The following is a 12,518-nucleotide window of genomic DNA, read 5'->3' on the forward strand; positions in this document are numbered from 1 at the left end:
ACTGGAAATATCAGTTCTTCTTTTTGCCTTCCTAAAAAAATCTGCCCGAGATCTGCCTGGTGATGCCAAGCAAGGTCAGGAACTCTCCTGTTTCCCAGCAAGGTGGGTCAGAGCCAGCCTGGGGTGATGTGAGGAAGTCTCCCTTTTCCACAGCCCTCTCCACTGGGAAAGGGCAAGGCAAATTGGTTCTCCCCATCCTGCCAATTACAGAAGTGTTGCTCCAGCCTCTTCCTCAGGCTGGGGTCAGTGCAGGGACTGCACAGCCAGGGAGCTCTGAGAATGCATCTCAGCCCCAGCAGAGCTGCTTGTTTTGCCTCAGAGAGAGAAAACTGCATTTACACATCATTTACTGCCTCACCCTCTGCTCAGCCATCCTCCTGACTCACTGTGCTTGGATGTCAACCCCAAAGCCCGGTGGCACTGGCTGAGTGTCACCCTGCAGAGGGAGGAGCTGGCCCTCTGTCCTGTCTGCAGCCCCGTGCAGGTGGGAGTCACCACCCAGGGAAGCTCTGCTGGATCAGGGAACCTGCTCCAGGGTGCAGGGAGAGCTCTGGCCTGGAGCCACCCTGCCGGTTCAGCCCTTCCTCCTAAACCCCAGGTCCTGTTTCCTTCTGAGTGAACTCCTTCCCCTTGGAGTGAAATGGGTTTGATTTCCAGCTGAGGAAATGCCCAGCCTGATCCCGACTGCTGCAGGGTGTGTGTGGCTTCTTAAATTAAAACAGATGAGCAACAACATGTTCTCTTTTTCCTCACCATTGATTAAAAGAGAAAACATCACACAACGCTGCCTGTGGTGCTCTTCTGATCATCTTTGATTCTTGGTGCTGAAACGTCCCCCCCGGGCTGCAGTGCAGGGAGTGAGCTCCCAGGACACCTGGCTGAGGAAACCACCACAGGACTGCATCCTGCAGGACAGCAAAGCCAACCTCGAGCTAAAAACACCCAGCCAAAGAAGGAAGCCTTGGCAGCTCTGTGGCACAGCCCTGGAGACGAAGGGCTGGGACACAAACCCTGTGAGGAACCCCTGGGGGAGCTGGGGGTGCTCCCCTGGAGAAAAGGAAACTCAGGGGTGCCCTCAGCACTGCACAGCTCCTGAAAGGTGCCTGTGCTCAGCTGGGCTGGGCTCTGTCTGCAGGCACTGACACAGCCAGAGCACACAGCCTGCAGCTGCATCATCAAAATTCAAGTTGGATATTAGGAAGAAGTTTTTTTCCAGAAAGGTGATAAAGCTCTGGGATGGCTGCAGGGGAGGTGGTGCAGTCCCCATCCCTGGGGGTGTTTAACAAAGCCTGGATGTGGCACTGGGGGTCAGGGTTTGGTTGGGGTGTTGGGGCTGGGCTGGACTCGATGATCTTGAAGGTCTCTTCCAACCCAGTGATTCTGGGAATTCTGTGATTCTGTGAAGTTTTGTCCCTGCCTCCTCCCTTGCTTTAAGCAGTCAGGGATTTTCTCGGGCTTCCCAAGCGCTGCCGACTCCCCCACGAGACATCCAGAGAGGCTGCACGGGGACAGCCGTGGGACTTTGGGGAGAACAGGAAAGGGATGCTCTGAAATTCCTGCTAAAAATCCTTTCAGTATCCATGACAGTGTTTTGACAATGCAAATGGCATCTGGATGTGGGAAGAGAATAAACTGTGATGAACATTCTGCTGTGACCACGCTTCTGGCCCAATCTGGTGCTCCTGGGAGCCAGTGCCAGCTCTGCTATTGGTTTCAGTGGGTGCAGGTTTCACACCATCCCTCTTTACCCTGGGGCTGGGCAAAGGAGGCTGTCAGCCCCCTGACACATCATTCAGGGAGTGTAAAAGGGCTCCAAATGAACATAAATGCAAATTTAGCCTTCCCAAGTCCCCTTTTACAGCACCCCATCGGTGTAAAGGGAGCTGCAGCAGAAATAAGATGCTCTGAATGTAGTGAACACAAGTGTTTTCCCCTCAATTCAAATCCATAAAGACAAGCTGTGATTACTCCAGGAATCCCATGTAGTGTAAGAGTCCTAGATGATGGGGAATTTCCAAGTCACTGGATGTCTCAGAGCAGGATCAGCCCCTGCTGAAGACCCCCCAGCCCCAGACAGCAGCACCTCATGGGGTTTCTGTTCACATGGAAGCACCTGGGAAGGGGCTGCAGGTAACAAGTGTAAAAGTATTGTCTCTGGAGTCCACTGACAGCTGGGCACAGGAAAACTGAAAATTCTCAGCAACAGAACACAGAGCAGTTGTAAAAATCCCACTGTGGGGTTTGTGTCAGGCTGACAGGCACTGTAAAACAGAGGGCAGGGCAGGTGTGCTGTTCCAAGTCACAGGGATCCTCTCCCACTGTGGGAGCAGAAAGGAAGATCAGAACTTTTCCAAGCAAAGACACTTCCATGGTGATGGTCTGAGCAAAGGAGCAGCTCTGAATTCCCCAGATAACCCAGCCTCAGGATGGTCCAAAAGCACTGACAAGGCACTGAGCCAGGGGCTCACAGGAAAGCCTACATGAGTTTATCCCTGTAATGTTTTTGCTGTGTGAGGTTTGAAGGGGGAGTTCTCAGTTCTCTCTTTTTGAACTCTAAAAACCCTGCACACCTTTTCCTTTGTCCCAGGAAGCACTGGAGTGCTGGGATACCATGCTCCCGTTACTGGGACATCCAGGAACTCAGGACTGACCCTTTTGGTGGGGGGGTTTCCACACCCTATTTCTTTGCCAAGTGGTCCCATATCCAAAAAATGTCCTGGGATAACACAGCTGGGAATGTGCACCAGAAACAGGAGGCACTGAAGCTCCTCTGCTCTCACACTGAGATGGAAGCAACAACCCCCATGCTGCTACAGAAGCATCGGGATGCTGCAGAAAGATGGGATCCACTACAGCTTAAAAACATTTCCTACCAATATATTTGCAAATAAAAATTAGCAATTTCATGCAAGATCTTATTAACCCATTATATATGTTTAACTCAGGAGTTTCCTCTGATGGAGTCAAGAAGAATTAGTGATGGCCAAATTCTAGTTCAAACCCATCCTGCAAAAACTCAGCAGGACCTAATCACAAAGACACCTTGTCACATAGTCTTAAAAAGATATTTTGAAACTGCTGGGGCAATTACTGATAGCCTCTGCCCAATATTTAAAGATTTGGATGCAATGAGCAGGCAGGGCATGGCACCAGCACTCTGATCATGCTTTTGAGGGGCACCACAATAGCTGAAGAATGCACAGCAGATAAATCTGAGCAGTGGGACACATCCCTGGGCTTTCCAAGAAACAGCTCAGCCCATCCCATGTTTGTTTTTCTACCTCTACTGCAACAACCAGTTTAGAAACGTGCAGCTGGACTGAAGGAATTTGTCTTGGTGGATCTGAATGACATCCATTTGGAGCACACAGGCAAAGCAAGAGCAGCATGGCTGTTTCCTGTGAATAAGACAAATGCTGCATCTACCTCGATGAGTCAGCCAAACCGGGGGGCAGAGTGTGAAAATGTGAGGGATCTATTCTTCTTGAAACAATGGAACTGGGGAGGGCTTCCAGCAGCCACCAGCACAGCTCTGGGACTTCCGTGCACTGCCTGCTCCAATCTCCCATCCCCTGGAGCAGCAGCATTCCCAGCAGGTCTGTGCCAGCAGGAGGAGGAAGGACAGCAGCCCAGCCTGGGTATCCCCACAAGTTTTTGCCTTCACGTGCACTGGATGTGCAGGCCATGAACCAGGAACTTGAGATTTCTCAGAATATGACACTACAACATGGAAAACCCCATAGAAAACACAGCAATCTTAAAAGTGTAAAAGAAAGGTGGAGATGCCACATCCCTGACCTCACTGCAAAGCACCTGGGTGCTTCTATAGGCACAGGTGAACCAGAGCTGTTTCAAGACCACACTGGGAAACACAGGGAGTGGATCAGATGAGCCCAAAAGGTGCACAGAGGTGGCACAGCTGTGCCACAACCCAGACCAACTACAACCCAGATTAGCCCAAAAGGTGCACAGAGGTGGCACAGCTGTGCCACAACCCAGTGAACCAGGCAGGACTGCCGAGCACCACAGTGGTCACCCCAGGGCCATCTTACTGAACTTCCTGCCAGGGCTGTCCAGCTCGGACACTCTGACTGCCAGGGCTTGTCTCTCATGTGACATTCCTATGACTACAACCAAGGAGCAGGAAAAATGGTCTGGCAGCAAATCCATCTCTGCCCATTCCTTGATCTGTCACACTAACCCCTGGCTGGTGCACATCAAAATGTGCAGAGAACCTGAAGAGCAATGTTTTCACCTGCTTCGAGATCATGAGTGGGGTGGGACTGATGTCACTCCTCACCTCCTACCCACCCTTCTCCTTTGACCTCCTGTTTCTTTGCCCATGACCTTCTCCATCACAGCTTCTCTAACTGCAACTACTTGTACCTACAGCTTCTCACTCAATGGCATGAAAATGAGACTCTTTCTGCTACTGTCCACATCCTCCTGAACAGCTCTGACACAGCTGATGGATCTCGCCTTCACTCCACTGCTGGCTACAGGTAGGAGAGGTACCATGGTCACCAAAGGCTACCAGGTCAGACCTGCAAACAGAAAAACTGCTCCCACCTGGAACCGCATGCCAAACTCCGAATGTAAATCTGCAGAAATCTGCCGTTGGCAGGTAAATTTCCATAAATGCTCCTCTTTCAAAAATAACCAAACTTTGAGAAACCCGAGGATGCTCGGCACCGCGAGCCTCAGGCGGGTCCAAGGAGCGAAGCAGGGCGCTCGCACACAAAAGGAAGGCGCTGGCAGGGAGCTCTCTCTCCATTTTCCAGCCAGCGGGAGGGAGGTCGGCGCTCCCCTCCCAGGTGCGGGCCCGGGGCAGCGCCGGGAGGCGGCCGGGGCAGGGCCGGCGCGGCCAGGAAAGCGCCGTGCCGCCCATTGTGCGGCCGGAGGGGCTGCACAAAGCGCCCGGCCGCCCTTTGTTCGCGGCAGCGGAATTCCACGGCTCCTTTCCTCCTCTTCCTCCCTCCCCCGCTCCCCGCGGGAGCTCCCCCGGGGGAGCGGCCCCGCGCTCGGCGGCCGCCGCGCCCGCTCCCGGCGCTTTGCGCGCCGCGCTGCGGGCTCCGCGCTGCCGGCCCGGGCAGCGCTCGGCCGCCGTAATGCTCCGCCGAGCCGCGCACTTGAGCGGCGCAGCTCCCACCCCCGGCGCTCGCCGCGCCCGCCGCCTCCTCCCCTTCCCGCCGGGGGCCGCTCCTCGCAGATATACGGCGGGGAGTGACCGCGGCCGGCCCCGTCCTGTCCCCATCCCTGCCTCTGTCCCCGTGCGTGCCCCTGTTCCCGTCCCCTGTCCCCATCCCTGCCTCTGTCCCCGTGCGTGCCCCTGTTCCCGTCCCCTGTCCCCATCCCTGCCTCTGTCCCCATCCCTGCCCTTGTCCCTATCCCCGTCCCCTGTACCCATCCCTTCCCCTGTCCCTATTCCCGTCCTCTGTCCCCATCCCTTCCCCTGTCCCTGTTCCTGTCCTCTGTACCCATTCCCATCCCTGTCCTCGTCCCTGCCCCTATCCCTACCCCATCCCTAACCCATCCCTTCCCTTGTCCTCTTCCCCTGTCCCCATCACTGCCCCTGTCCCCATCCCTGTCCCCAAGGGTCCTGATCCCCATGGCCCTGGGGCTCCCCTTGCGGTGCCACGTTGTTGCCGAGTGAGAGCAGAGCGGCCGGGGTTGTTCCCGGTACTGATGGGGATCCGCCGGTGGTTTGGGGAAAAGGCTCCTCAGCATCGCTCCCTGGCCCTCAGTCCAAAATTGCTGCCAGACCAACCCTTGGGAGCATCAGAATCCCAGGATCACTGAGGCTGGAAAAGCCCTCCAGGAGCATCGAGACCAAGGCCCCTGTCCCTATCCCTTCCCCTATCCCTATTCCCGTCCTCTCTACCCATTCCCATCCCTGTCCTCGTCCCTGCCCCTGCCCCCATCCCTACCCCATCCCTTCCCCTGTCCTCTTCCCCTGTCCCCATCCCTACCCCTGTCCCCATCCCCGTCCCCAAGGGTCCTGATCCCCACAGCTCTGGGGCCTAATCACCCCTTCCATGAAGAAATTCCTGCAGCTCAAGACCTTGCTGGGTGTCATGGGTCTGCAGGGCATGGCCAGGTCCCTTGGCCAGGAGCATCGAGACCAAGCTGTGCCCGATCCCCAATTTGTCACCAGCACAGAGCACTGAGTGCCACATCCAGTACTTCCTTGGACACCTCCAGGGGTGGGGACTCCAAACCTCCCTGAGCAGCCCCTTCCAATGCCTAATCACCCTTTCCATAAAGAAATTCCTGCAGCTTAAGACCTTGCTGGGTGTCATGGGTCTGCAGGGCATGGCCAGGTCCCTTGGCCAGACAAAACTGGGCTCCCAGTCATTCCTGCCCCATATCATCCCATCTTTTCCTTCAAAAAGGCTAAAAATTGTTCCCAACAATGATTCAGAAGGTGGTTGGAAGATTGTAGCATCCATTCCCATCAAACATGCCATTACTACCAGTGCTCCAACCACATAATGGTTTGAGGTTATCTAATGGGAAGAGGAAGTAGAAGGTGGGGAGTCAAAAAAAAAAAAGACTTTTGTGACTTCAAGAAAAGACTGAGCCCCGGACATGATCTAGCAGATAACACCAAGTCCCTGCTACCCGACATATGCTGTGCACTAATCCAAACCAGGAACTATTAATAGTCACCCAGGAAGTGTCCAAAAGCAGGAGTGTTAATTCCCCCCAGTCCATCTGTCTGCGTCGTGTGAAGGTTTCCCTCACATGGAGGACACCAATCCCTCCCCTGGCAGGAGCTGCTGGTTTCCAGCTGTGTGTAATTCCTCTGCTCTGCTGTCTGTGTGTTTACACAGGCAGTGCCCCAAAATCTGCAAAGATCTCGGTGTGTGAGTGATCCCAGGGGGTTCAATGCAGCCACCAAGTGAATCCCCTGTGCCCCAGGACACAAAGGTGCTGTCATGTGTCACACACGTGCACACAGACAGAGATCCTGGGAAGCAAAGACCCATTGTAGGCACTGAGAAAGGGATGTTCTTCTCCAAGGGGGAGGGGAGGAAACATCCCACAGACGTCTGCCAAGACAAAAGACTTTTGCTCTGGAGCTGCTGCCTGCGTGTGGAATTGCACACCAGAGAAGGGCCTCCCACAGTGTGGATGGGATAAGAGATTTACCTCCTAATATCCACAGAAACTGTGGCCCCATCTCTGGAAGTGTCCCAGGCCAGGCTGGACAGGGCTTGGAGCACCCTGGAATACTGGAAGGTGTCCCTGCCCATAGCAGGGGGGTGGAACTGGATGAGCTTTCAGGTCCCTTCTAACCCAAAGCAGTTTGGAATTCCAAGACCAAATTCCCATATCTGAGTGTGTGTGCTCACAAGAACAGACCAAAGCATCAGGAACCACCAGCAATGCTTCCTCTTCCCCCTTTTTTCTCCCCAAAATGGCACCATTCTGGAATGCAGGAGGGCAAAACACCCCTGCCTAACTCAAACTCTGAGACCAAAACTGGGAATCCTGCAGTTCTGAAAGGAAAACTCTTCCTGCTGCCAGAGGGTGCAAAGAGCAGCCCAGCCCCAGCAGCCCTGGCACACCGAGTATCCAAGGTCCACGGGGATAACACAACTCTGGGACTTTAGGTTTCATTTGAGACCTTTGGGATTTTAGGTTTCATTTTCCCCTCCTGCCAGTCATTACCACAGAGGAAGGACCTTGGTGAGGTTCTGGGCACTACTTGCTGAGTTTTGATGTCACTTTTGCTTTTCCTTGACTTTTTCTGTAGCTGAGAGCTGGACCAGAGGAGCTCCAGCCATCCCATCTGGATATAAAATGGACCTCTATCAATACAGACATTATATAAACTATATATATAATATCAATATTCTATTAATTGATAATATATATATATCTCAATAATATATATAATATATTATTATACTATTGCCCTCACATCAGGAGGGCATTGCTTTGCAGAGAAATAGGTTTTCTCCATGTAGTTGGGTTAAATATGAGCAAAATCCCTCAATTAATAGTCAACACCCAGCGAATTTCAGAAAAATAGGTTCCTCATGACTTTTCAGATAGTGACCAGCAAAAGTCTACAAAGTCTGTGGGTTGAAATAGTAAGAATTCACTAACATTGGTAGAAATGTACATGTGACCTTGCAAAAAACCCCAAGAGCTTCTGTAGATTGACCCTAAATTTTGCAGTGCATGCAGCATTACCCAAGAGAAGTCAAGAAAAAAAGTGAAGAAATAAGAGAGGAAAAAAAAAGTAGTCTTTGACCATTATAAATCCAATAATGCCAAATAAAAAAATCATGGTAATAACATGGGGGGATTGATGTGGTGGTGTCAGGGTGTTATTTTGGGTACTAAGGTGAGGGTTGCCTCTTACAGGCACAGTCATAATCCTTCTGCCTCCTGCTTTGTCATCCTGGAAGTGAATTAACTGAAGGAAATGCTTGGTCTGAAGAAACAAACAAGTTTTGCAAAGAGGACAATGTGACCACCAGAGAAACCTGTTACATGGAATTACAGCCTGCAAAAAAATTCCTTCTTTAGGAACTAGCAGATCCCTCTGATTGAGAAACAACAGTTGTGTGGCAAGTTCTCCTGCAGCAAAGATGGAACCATTTTCTTTTAAAACAGGGGGAAATTGTGTGTGATTCATGATGTACTGGGAATGTTACACTGTGTATTTTGCACTTTTTGTGCCCATGTATTGTCCTCAAGGGTGTCTGGTATCTCAGAGTCAGGGTGAAGACAAATCAAGAGTGGAAGGGCTGTGTACATGTAATTAATACCTCCAGACAGCCCAAGTTAATTTTAATTAGTGTTTGAATAGAGGCTACATAGTAACCAAGTTAAAACCTGGAACTTTACCAGCATTTTGAGGATGCTGAATAGCTACTCCTCTTGAACACGCTGTAATTCTTCACCATGTTTTAGGAAGCAAAGCAGGAACCTGGCTTGTTCCACGCTGGATTCCACCAGAAGAACACATCAGCCTTTGGGAAACATCCCTGCCTCCAAAAAGGAGTCCTGGACACAGGACTCTGATCCACTCTCACACTGAAAGGGGGAGAATGAAGCAGCATTTAATCAATTCTCCAGGGTACCTGCCCATGAACCATCTACATCCTTTAAAACATGTGACTAAAATGATTTTTTTATAATTGAGACTGGCTTTTACAGGGCTATAATCAAATTTGGTAAGTGCACCCTACCAACACAGATGTAACTCCTGGAGCCTGAGAGAAGTAATCCTACAAGATTAGGTTCTGCACAGGAAAAATCCCTTTGGATCACAGCCAGAAAACATGTGGACAAAAGTGAACTGATCCTTGCCTTGCCTGCTAGCAGATTATTTCCTGAGCCCAGGGCTTCCTCGCTCTTCTGACGTAAACTTCCTCAGGGCAAAGGCAGGGAAAACATTTTCCACGGAAAACATGCAGAGTAATTCCATAAACAAAGCTGTAAATAGGGACTGCAAATGCAGGGAGCCACCTCCTGGCAGCACCCGGGAAGGGCCAAACCTCTGCCTCTCCTGGCCAATGTTTAAATGTGAAGAGCTACACGTGTGTCACAAAGGGCACAAACACCATCTCCTCTGGACAGCTCTGGCAAGAGAGAACGTGCTCCTGTTTTCAGGCTGCCCAGTACCCAAATTCTGCTGGAGAAACCAGGAGATTTAAGGAGGGAGGACTGTCCAAATTCCTGCAGCCTTCACTGCATCCCTGACATCTCTGTTATTTCCTTTACAGACCCACAGGACTGTACCAGCCTTTGCAGAGCCTTCTTCACATGGTGGTGTTTGATGGCAGCTTCACTTCTGCTTTACTGTCTCCTGGCACGTTTATTTTAAGATTTCTTCAAAAGGTGGGTTCAAGAAATTAAATCTTCCCAGAGAAGGACTCAAAGTCTTCCCAGGTGAGCTTCCATTAATTCCTGCTCATGTTTATCATTTTTGTATTTTATGTTTCCACAACCTTTCCCAGTTCAACACTCTATAAATGGCATTAATGTGTTATTTCCTCTTGCATAATTAGGATCTTACATTAAGAGTAGCCAGGGCACAGACTCTTCATCCTGCTGAAGCCTCTTCCTTAGCCTGCTCCTGGGACAGAGAATGGAAATCTGGATTTGGAGAGACTGAGTGGTACCAGCAGAAGTTTGCTGGCTAATTTGGGGGGAACCCAAATCACGTCAGAGGAATCCAGCTCCTGCTGCCCCTTTCACCCTCACTGCTGCTTGAGAGGATGCACAAATGCACACAGCCTGAATTCCCATGTTTTTCCCTTTTCCCGCTCCAGAGTCTCTTTTTACCTGAGCAGCTACTCCCACAACCTGCAGTTATTTAACATCTCTCAGGCTCTGCAGACCTGAATGGCAGAGCAGTTTCAAAACTTTCCAGAGGGAAACAGAGCACAGATGGCTTACTTCCCTAGGAAATGGAACTAAAAATAAACGAGGAAAATTCCCTTCTCCCCAGCTACTTGACCCAAGGTCTGCTCTCCTCAGGCAACAATGTTTGGGAAAGCACATTTGGCCAAATGTTTAATGAGCTTTTCTAAATATATTGCAGATTACTGATGATGGAACAGTGGCAGGAACAGGAGCAGAAGCTTCATTCCCCACTGCCCAGGGTTCTCTTACCATTCTGCAGTGTTTGGAGGATAAATGTTGTGTATCTCCTATAATTTTTCATCTTTCCCACTGCCACTTGGTGTTACCCACCTTTTTTACCTATCAAAAAAATAAAGAAGAGACAAATGATATTTTCCAGGAACACAGATTTTCAAAATCTCCTTGTGACATTGAAATGGAGCTCAGAGATGGTTTTATGTCACAAAAATGTTGAAAGTGTGAACTCTGTGACATTTGTTATAAAGTTTGTTGAACTTCCCTCCCACTCCCTCAGCAAACCTTTCCTACAGATACAGGAATTGGTGGATGTGAAGAAAACTCTCTCTTTTACAGACAATTATTTATGGTTGCCTGAGCAATCAAAGCTTTGTTTTGTGTGGGGAAAAAAAGCAGAAATAAATACCTTCCCTCTCATAACCTGCCTGCCCAGGGGATTTACAGTGGATATCCAGGTGTGGCCCATCAATTCAGGGCATGGTTATTAAATTTGAGAGCAGGAAGGTGCAGGAAGGGGAAGAGCCATTTCCTCTGATCAGCTGGATAATTCCTTGCACATTTAGGCAGATCCAAGCCCTGTCAGCTCCTCAGCTCTCCACCTTCCAGCCCCTACACAGACAGACAAGAACATCCATCTCTGTCTCGGAGAATAAAAGCAAAGATAAAACTTTAAACAACTATAATTCCTAGAACAGATCATGAAATTCTGGAGGCAGCAGGCCTCTTTCTTTCTGCACTGTCACAGTGTAATGAGTTTGTGCAAACAGCAACAGGGTTTTTATTTTTAAATCTTTTTTTCTTTATCTTGGGAGCAAAGGGCAAGCAGGGACTGGAAGGCAGGGAGGGATTAGAAAGGTGATCTGCTGCATCCCCACTTCAGGTCAAGAGCAGACTTTTGGAACAAGATGTAGTCTGCCCATTAAAACCTACAATCCTCTTTACTGATCAACCCTCCTATGTGAAATATATCCATGAGGCTGCTGGGGAAAAAAAAATCAAGAAATACACAAAGCATCTATTGTTGGCATTTGCACTGCAGCTAAATGTTAGATCATGTGCTGATTATAAAAAATTAAGCTCAGCCTGATCATCTCTGACCAGCAGAAGGCAGTAAAATCACAAAATGGAAAAAAAAAACCCACATGACTTTGCTTCATGAAGCCAAAATTGGGCTGGTGAGTACCAGGAAAGCAGGAATATTAGGATCTTAGGATGCTGAGCACTAATGCCAGTTCCAGACAGCTGAGAAATTCAACTCAATCCTCCACAAATCCTGCACTTTTTTTTTTTTAAGCTCGGCTCCCGATACAGCCAATGAGTATTTTTAAGCAGCTTAAGACAAACAGATTAATGAAGAACGTACTTTACAAAACACTTTTTAAAAAACCTAAAAACCCCCTCAGGACAGTGAGAGGAGATGCAGCGGTTTTGATGGGACTTTTAGAGAGGAAATAAAGGAGAGCACACTCAGCTGGGTATTTAGGCTGGAAATTGAAATCCTTCAGGGACTTTGGAGATATGGGAAGCGTTTTGCTGTGGAGGAATAAAAAAATACGGAATTAAAAAAACAAAAGCAAAAACAAAACTAACTAAAAGCCCACAAAAAACCAAAAAAAAAAAAAAAAAACAAAACCAAAAAACAAAACCAGGCCCCAAGAAAACCCGAGCAAAGAGGGAAGCGCTGTTAAAGGCCAGCCACAGAAGCCGTGAAGGGGCTGGGATTTCCCGGCCCCGCCGCCTCCCTCTCTCCCTCCTCTTCCTCCCTCCTTCCCTCCTCTTCCTCCGTCCTCTTCCTCCCTCCCGCCTCCCAGCCGCTCTCCCTCCGGACTACACGTCCCAGCGTGCCTTGCGCTCACACCGCCGCTCTCCGCGCCGCGCCCCCGCCGCGGCGCCCG

Source organism: Passer montanus, unplaced genomic scaffold, assembly GCF_014805655.1.
Source record: "Passer montanus isolate IOZ18808 unplaced genomic scaffold, ASM1480565v1 scaffold25, whole genome shotgun sequence".
In the NCBI taxonomy this organism is placed as follows: Eukaryota; Metazoa; Chordata; class Aves; order Passeriformes; family Passeridae; genus Passer; species Passer montanus.